Source organism: Calliphora vicina, chromosome 3 (assembly GCF_958450345.1).
Source record: "Calliphora vicina chromosome 3, idCalVici1.1, whole genome shotgun sequence".
In the NCBI taxonomy this organism is placed as follows: domain Eukaryota; kingdom Metazoa; phylum Arthropoda; class Insecta; order Diptera; family Calliphoridae; genus Calliphora; species Calliphora vicina.
Window position 1 is genome coordinate 70,575,965 of NC_088782.1, and position 9,778 is coordinate 70,585,742.

Genomic DNA, 9,778 nt, shown 5'->3' on the forward strand with positions numbered 1-9,778 from the left:
TTTATCTAAGCATTAAGCTCTCTCTAGACTCTTTATACATTTCCAAAACTAATATAATAACAATAATAAATAAATACAAAATATTTAAAATGTTAAAAGAAGAAATAAACAAAATAGAAAATTTCCAAATAATGAAATAATAATAATAAATAAAATACTCCAATAAATTAAACGTATCCCAACTAATTATACCCAACCCACACATACTTGAAACCACAAATAAAACAACAAAAATACAATTAAATGCAATACCAATACATTTATAATTTACATACATATATACAAATACAATTACAAATATAAAAAAATACTTAATTATACTACATACATACATGTGTTTTTTTCTATTTAATAATCTTTATAATCTCCATTTTGTTTATACTTATGTACTATTTACTATGAATCTTCCTCCTGTTTTTGTTTTTAATTTACTTAAAATTAAAATGAAAAAAAAACAAAACTTTGTTAATTCTATTATCTCTTCTATTACTTATTATTGATTATGGAAACCAACAATCCAACCATTAAAAACAAACAGAAATTGTTTAATTATATAAATTTAATTCCTATGCAACTAAAAAAGGTTAAAAACGTAAATTTTAAGATTTGCAAACAAACAAAATTTAAAAAAAATTTTAAAGAAAAATTAACAACCAAACAAAAAAAAATCTGCAAAACAATTAAAAAATATTTCAATGTTACACTTGCATACTTATTCGTATTAAGAAAGATTGAACCAGAACCAGATGAAGAAGTAAATGCAAATAATTTCTAATTAAGAAGACTATCAATTAAAAATAAAAAAAATAATTAAAAACCAAATAAATGAATTAAATAAATAAATAAAATGAACTCAATAAAATTACATTCAAATGAAAACAACAACAACAAAATAAAATTCAACTTTTTTTAAAGTACGTGTTTTTTTATTCAAATCACCATCGTCGTCACATTTTTTTTATTTATATTTTTTTCATATTTATATTAAATTTTTATTTCAAAATACGGTTACTTGTTGTTGCTGCTGCTGCTTTTCTAAAGTACATACTTGAGAAATAAATAAATGAAAAAAAATAAAAATTTAAAACGTGTGTTATCAGTCGGGGTCATAGTTAATTGGTATATTTTTGTATTTTATTTACTTTATGTGCTGAGGAGATGTTGTTTCATTTCGTTATAAATATGTTTTTCTTTTCTAAAATATTCAAAATAAAATATTTCATTTCACACTCGCATGTACATACATACATATTTTGTTTTTGTATAATAATGTTTTTAATAACAAACTAAGTACAGTATTGCCTCCCGGCTATTGGTACTCCAATGCAAATTGAAAGTTGTAGCACAATGACTAAAGTGCAATTAATTTGTTTAGTTAGTGACCACATTGCTCACACTCACAAGGCATCTTGCTATCAGTAAAGTAGGTCACGGCAAGAAGGATAGTGGGTGGAATATACTAGTCCAATTTATTATTATTTTTAAATTATTGATATTCAATTATAAATTTAAATAAATTATGAAATTAAACGTTAGCTTAAATACACTTTCAGCTCGATTACCGTTAGCCCAAATGTAACTTGCATTATCTCTAAAATACCGCTATTCTTTATATGTACTAGGGTATTCATTCGAGTAATGATCGTTCGATTAATCGAATAATTTATTTCGAATAATTCGAAGAATTTAAAAATTACCATTTTCGAATAGAATGTAGAATAATCGAATAAAACGAATAAATGTACATATACATTTAATTTTTCATAATTCCAAATTTAAAATAAGTAATAATGACTTACAAAAATTGTATTGTGTCTGAAATTCGAGAATTAATTAAAGATAAAGGGATTCTTTTGATCACTGTAGTTGAGTGGTCCGATAGCTCATTCTATAAATATATAAATATTACTTCAAGAAGTTACAATTCTAAAAACAAGTCTTTCAGAATGTTTAATTTAGGACTTGAACCAATGAAAATAATATGTACTGAATAAAATAATAGTTATTTAGTAAAAAAGGCTGAATTGTTTTCGAAACAGAACAATGACGGGGCGGCCGTGGTGTGAACATACATATGCTGGCGAAATATTAGCAGAATCGCAATTAATAATCAAAATATTAACTTAGATTAAAGTGTTGTTAAAGGGATTTTGAAACGGTCGTCGAAATTGATATTGAGGATGACATTTATAATGACTACGTTGAAATAGACGATGGTAAATCATGCACTGTCTGACTTCAAATTAGCCACGTTCGCTGACAATAATATCAAACTTTTGACAGATTTGTGTAATTCCCTAAGACCACTTGATTAAGCAAAGACACGACAATATTGATAGAGCTTGAGGGTATAATACAATTTGTTATAAATCAAAAAGTTCTTATTCTTAATATATAATATTAATATATTGTAATTGAATTCAGGATCATGTCCAACTAGCCCAAATTTTTTAAAGCATAGCTCCAAAAAGGAAACTAGAATGTTTGCTAGTCAATTGTCTTGTAGGGTGTTCGGGAGTTATTCTGATCAGAATATTTCTGATGAAAATTTAATGATGGACTTTGTTTTCGATTGACGTTATCAGTACTTGAATTGTTAACTTTGACGTTATTTTTTAGTTCTCTTTCTTCATTCTTTGCTTTTTTAAAAAAAATTAAATTATTCGAATAATTCGATTAATTTTAAACGTGTGATCGTATTATTCGAACAAGTTAAAATCTCTTATTCGAATTATTCGTTTTGAATACCCTAATATGTACATATTTATGCAAGATCGAAATTATCGTTATTTTTAAAATACCTTTACCAAAAAAAAACCTTTTACCGAAATAAGCCAAAATATCGTTACCGAAATATTCTAAATTGGCGATACCTCTTGTAAAAAATATCTACGACTATGTGCGCTAACTACGATGAAATTGTTTCTTATAGGCCTAGTGTTAATAGAAAAAGTTTTGAAACATTGTGTACTCCGTGGATATGTTGTGAATAAATTTGCTTAAGCTACTTTTACAATATCTGAGTTCAACAACTGACGAAGATAGCGTGAGGGTTTTTAGAAAATCTTTTTCAATATTGAGTAAAGGAAAACTTATACATACATTTTTTAGACAATTTGATGATTTCAAAATGATTTTTCAACATCTATGTTAGATTAGGTTAAATGTGTCGCACTAAAGTATATTGTAATAATCTTAAGTTCAAATATAATTTATATAAATTATACGTAATTAATCAAATCGGCATCTCTATTTTGGACTAGATCCGTCAGTGAAAAATCTTTGATACAGTCCAGACCATGAAACCATGTTGTCTAACCTGGGTAATTGAGAAGTTAATTTGACCTTATTACGTTGGAGTTGAGAATATTGATTCATGGCAGTGTACACAAATACCAATGCTTGACGTCTCGAAATTTAATTCTTAGAATCTTCTGGAAAACGTACAGGAGTTCGGCAACCTGAGAGAAACCGGGAAGACAAGTTCACCAGAAAAAATTCCCTAGCCAGCGTGAGTTTCCATCTTCAAACCATCAGTATAGACTGATACTAGGAGAGATTGCGGCGAATCCACACTTGTCGGTATTTTTATACGTAAAGTTCGGTGTAGGATAGCATATAAAATGACGTAGGATGGGTCCATGACAGTTCTCCTGACTCCTTCAGTCCCGTAAAGGACTTAACAGTGCTGCATTTGATATTGATATCATGGAGAGGTATATCTATTGTCGTCTCCAGAATGGCCTGAGATGAGAAATTTGCATTCGACTTTCGTAATTACGATTCTATGATAGCTTGGAATCCAAAATCAAGCAAATGATACCATCCAACAGTAGTAAACAATACCAGTTCGGTTTTTGCATGGTTGATCCCTTGACTGTTTTCTTTGGCGAATGATAGAAGGTTAGGTTCCGTGAGCAGCTCTCAAAGCTAATACCTTTGTGATACCCAAGAAGTAAACTGCAGGTCTCTTATTCGACACTCGCTACCATATTGAAACAACCAGATTTTCTGACGAAGGAATGTATTTGTTTCAGATTTAACCTCGCAAAAACACAAGTGGATTCATTGGCCCATTTTTTCTGTGTAGTCTTATACAGTTCTGGTCAATCATCTTGCAATTTACAAGGAAAATACCAGAAATGGGGTAATTCGCCTCATCGTATATACTGTTACCCAGCTTATCACCCTTACCCCCATTAACACGAAGTCTGGTTAGGCCTTAACTAATAGTTATACTGTCGGTTAAAATTATTTTTGTATGAAAACTGTCAGTATAACTATTAGTTAAAACATAACCAGACTTCGTGTTACTGGGGGTTATAAGCATTATCCTAGAATGTCTATTTCATTTAGAGACAACCGGCCTTCTATGGTTAACCTTGATGTCGTTAAGACTCGGAGATACAAATAATTTTCGCGATTCCCATTAGTCATGTTCGTTATTCGTTGGTCTACTCTTATGTCACTTTGGGCCTCCACTAAAGAAGATATATTTACATTTTGACACCCTCTATATCCTAAATATGTAGGTGCCTTGAAATATTATTTCAAGTGTCAAGTGTTTCTCGATAGTACCGACAATGTAATGCAAGGGTATTTACACTGACATTCCTTTTCTTTTCTTCCACTGACATTGGTATTGTGGTTTATATTTCCGGCTTTTTAATAAATCTCTAGGAATGTACGGCGATTTAAGACTTTTTCTAAAAATTAAAAATATTTTTAGTGCTCTTATAAACTATAAGAGCACTAAAAATAGATTGTAAATCCATGTAAGTAATATGCACTTTTGAAACTCATAATTCTTCTTCTTATATTGATTGATATGAAAAACTTTGTTCAGACTTACTACTATACATATTTTGTTCCAGAAAACATTGAATAAATGCAAGGCGAAAATATAAAATAAACCAAATCACGGGGGTTACTGCGTAACTCAATCTGAAAACGAAAATGTTCGAAAATGTGTGCTAAATAAATTGTAATTCGAAAAGATTTCTTTTTGAATCGAATTAGGGAGTAGCCCTCCCATGTCAACCATATAAAGTTTTTAATACAAAATGTTCAAATTTCGGTGGCCTTATTATTTTGGTAGGCATATGGTGTGCTTCTTATGGCTCTGTAAATGTTCATCTTTCAGTTCTCACTGCCTCCTACCATACAAATCCTATTCTTCCTTTTAGAACTCCTTTAGGAGTAGTAGACATTGAGTACCGGGAATTGCAGGGATTATAATATTTTGTATTCCCCATTCCCTGCATGTTTTAAAATTCAAGAAATCCTAATACCATATTCCAATCCATGATATTAAATATATTTATATATAACTAATAGGCAAAAAAACTTAACTCACATGAAAGGAAATTAGCTTCCCAAATAGTTTTCACATTCTGACATGTAGATGCCACGTTAAGTATACCCATTTAATGGGCAATTTACTGTCTAGTACATTCAACCAATCATTTCGTTTCATAAACAATTCGTTTCTTTTTCGGTTGTTTGTTTATTGGGAATTGTGAAAACAGTGAAATGTTTATTCTAAAATCTTTAATAAATGTTTAACGCGTAGACGTTTTCTGAAAAAAACAAAACACTACATACATATGAAGAAATTTAATTAGACAAAAAATATTTGTGAATACCACATTAGTGGTATTATAGGTGTTTGCTATATTTACTATATATGTACTAGCTTAACCCGTTGCGCTTCGCTACCCCAATGGTAGTAAAATATAAAAATTTATAAAGATTTTTTTTTAAAAAAAAAACATCAATTCTGGTTTGTTGGAGTCCATAGAGTACATAAATACTTATAGTTTTTCTCGATCACTTAATAACTTAATATTTACGCTGATTTCATATTGTTGTTTGATTGATTTGACGTAATTCCAAGTGCTAACTATTGTACAGGTCAACAGCAAAAAAAGGCTTCACTAACCACTATATAGATTTGATGCATCATGGTTACCTAAGTACAAAAAAATTTTTAATTCTATGGATAGAGTTTTTTCTTCTAAAATTGAAACATTTTTGTAGATGTTTCTCTACATAATCATAATATTAATAGGCAAGTCGATTTCATTAGACCCCTTTTACGCTCACATTATACATTCTATTTGGGCAAGAAATATACCATTTTAAAGGGATTTAATCACAGAATATATATTTTATTGAAATCAGTTCAGTTTTTTAGGAGTTATAAGAGTTTAAAGATGTTACTAACACATATGCAACAACGTGTACATGTGAACCTTAAGCTAAAAACCCTGAAGGAAACCTGTCGACAAGTGTCTCCAAGTCACCAGTTTTGTCGACTATATTGGTGACTTTATGGTGACGTTGTGATCGAAGAGTCAACAATTTTTTAATTTGCCTTTGATGAGAAAAAAATTGTTAAGAACAAGTGAGTGGCGGCAGCTGATTAATAATGTATCGGCGGCATAATCGTTTTTATCAATGGGATGTTTTTAAATTGTGGTATAGTAGTTATTCACAAAATTCATGTTTCTAAACTACAGAAGTATCAAAATACCACAAACCGTTTTTAATTTCTTAAATTCATTCAAAAAATAAAAAATTTGTATTCAACGTTGACTTGTAGACTTATTATTTTATTTCTATAGATGCCTCTGAAAAACGCTACAACACCCCAGCAAAAAAAGTGAGGAAGAAGATGCAGAATTTTCACAACAAATAGCATGCTTGATGTACTTCCAATTTTGGTGAAAAAGCTATGAATTTTACATTAGCTTGTCATTGGAGGGATGTTGTTCATTTTTGACAACTTTTTACTTAATAAATTCGATGCTTTCGATGCGATTAAATTTCGATTTTAAGGTGTTATTTTAATGTAGGTAGTGGATACCTATATTTTTTGGCATCTTGGATGGAAATATAAATAATAGAAAAAAGTGATGTAATTGAGCATTTATGAATTGATTTTAATGTAGTTATAAAATTTATGAAACAATGGTTGATTAATTTTAATGATTAAAAAATGTAAAAATTGTTTGTATACCAATTTTTACAGGTTTTAATAAATTTTATAAAATTCAAAAAATGTAGGAAACAATTACATCAACGAAATATTTATAATTCAGTGTCAAATACCCATATTTAAAATCACATCTTCAGAGGTAGAAAAGATTCATTTGCAACTTTAGATGTGATTAAAATGTCATATGTAAAGATGCACTTCCATTATTTTTTGCTGGGACGCTACTTGAAATTCTAGCAGAACATAAAGTGTTATTAGACACAATTGTGAAACAAAACCAAATTACATCAAATCTTATGGAATTTTTCCCTATCGAATCTGAAGAAAAACTAAGAGAATTTGATGCTATTTTGAAAACTCATTCAGACCCATACGTAAGTATTTACTTTTATTGTGGAAATATTTCAACGAATAAAATTTATTTTTTTGTTTATATTCAATAGATTCGACAAATGAAATCACTCCTTGCGGGTAATACTGAAAAAAACCTTCATGAAATATTTGGCCAAAATATTATCATGAATTTTAATGTTGATGGCTCTTTTGGCAAAAAGAGGTTGCGCGAATACGCAAATGTTTTTAAAGCCATAATAGGTAATAAATGCTTTCTTGTGTTCTCATATTTGTAATATTTTAACAATATGTTTCGTTTTTTAATATCCAGATGTAATATCAACTTTTAATGAAAATTCGGACAAAACAATTAGAGCAGCATTTCAGCGTCAAAAGAAAAAATATTTTAAACAAATGGGTCGCAGCAAAACCAAAAATAATGAAAATCGTGAAGACGACGATTCTCCCAAAGAGGATTAGTAATTTTACCTAATTTTAGTAAAACAAAATTTTTATGTTCCTTTATAAATATTTTTAAGAGAGACTGAATAATAGTACCTTTTTGTTTTTATATTTAATTTAAAAAAAAAACGCTGTAACAATGAAATCGTACCTTATACTTATAATTTTTTAATAAAATATCAAATATTTAAAAAATTTTAAATTTTATTGTCGACTTTTACTACAGAAAAGTACCAAAAGTGTAGACTAGAACTGCTAAATAGTACTATTGATTTACTGGTTCCAATGTCTACATATGGTCCCAAAAGAAGTACCTAGTCAATAGTACTAACGTCAGTAGTAGATTTTCAATGACACGCACATGTTAAATGTCTATAGTAAAAAGCATTGTATGTCGTATAATAAGTCACTAGTACTGGTGACTGCGTCAATAGTAAGTCAGTACAGTTTCACTATTGACATTTCCTGCAGGGAAGTAAACAAAGCAATGCGTGTTTGTCCAATTTGTAGTTGTAAATAAGAGAAACAATTAAACAGTATTGATTTCGCTCTGTTTTAAGTGAGAGTTGTTATAGAAAACAAAGAAGAATACTTTAGTAATTTAAAGTCACAAAAATATATTTTGAAGGTGTTTTTTTATTTTCTAACTCACATATGTGGCGGTTTTCAAACTTCATATGAATCAATTACTTATCACTGCATGAAGTTTAATACAAAATTGGACGGGTCGGAAAAATGTAAATAGTTATTTCTAAATATTTTGTGAACTACATATAATTGCAAGATTCTTCAAACTTAGTCTAAATGGCTCTTTTATAATTTTGCATAGTTTCGCTGAAATTGTTCGGGATTGGAATAGTGGGCGTGACACACCATATACAAAGTATATATGTCATTAATTTCGAATATCTGTAGAACTATAATTGTAAAAGTGTTTAAACTTATTACGAATTAATTTCTAATTACTAAACAATTTCCAACTCTTATTTTGGAAATTTGTTCTTTGTTTTAATTTTGTCTTTGTTAATTAATTGTTAACAAAGATGGTTCAACAACAGCGTTGAACGTAGCACTAATAAAATTGGGAATTTTATTTATTACTCACTTGCTTTAGCCTTTGGTGACACAAACTCTTTGTGGGGGTCGTAGAAATGACCCCTCCCTTATAAAGGAAAGTTAAAGTAAAGCTTGATATGAGTTATTTTTACACAAAATATTTAAAAATGGGTGGGATCAGTGGAATGGTATCCAAATTAATTCGTTATATTTTGCATGTGTTATTTTCGTACCATGTACGTAGTTTGGTTGTATCAGAAATCCATTTATATTTTATTTTATTTTACTAGGGTAGGGGTAGCGAAGTGCACCGGGTTATGCTAGTTTATAATTCATATTCTTTAATCTGTTTGTATATTGCGTTTTAATCGGCTCAGTAGTTTCGGAGTTATAATAACAAATTGAAGCAAATTTTTTTGTTTTAAAAATCTCATGAAAAATGGAAAACGGCAGAACTTGTTCAGGTTTATTACTTTATCACAAACCCACATATAATAGCAACAAAATGAGATATCGATTAATTATTTTCGAATTTATTCACAATTAAGTGAATTCGCTCATTTTCACAAAATTTTAATTTTTTGTTTGATATACATACATAAAATTTAGTAGTTAATGTTCTTCTTTCGATTGATTGAAAACATTTTCCCTATACTATGGACAAATTTTCACATATGTATATATTGCGTTTCAATCGGCTCAGTAGTTTAAAGGTTATGTAAATTTGCATTTTTCAAGTTTATTTCAGTAATATAGGACTAACCCTTTTTGAGTTATCATAAATTATTTGGAGAAACATATACAAAAATTCGCAATTTTAGAAAAAAAAATTTTAAAAAAAACTTCTCCATAGAATTTAAAATTTGGACCATATTTGTACATTTAACCACAATACATCAAAATTGTGTAGTGGTTTAAAAAGCCTCT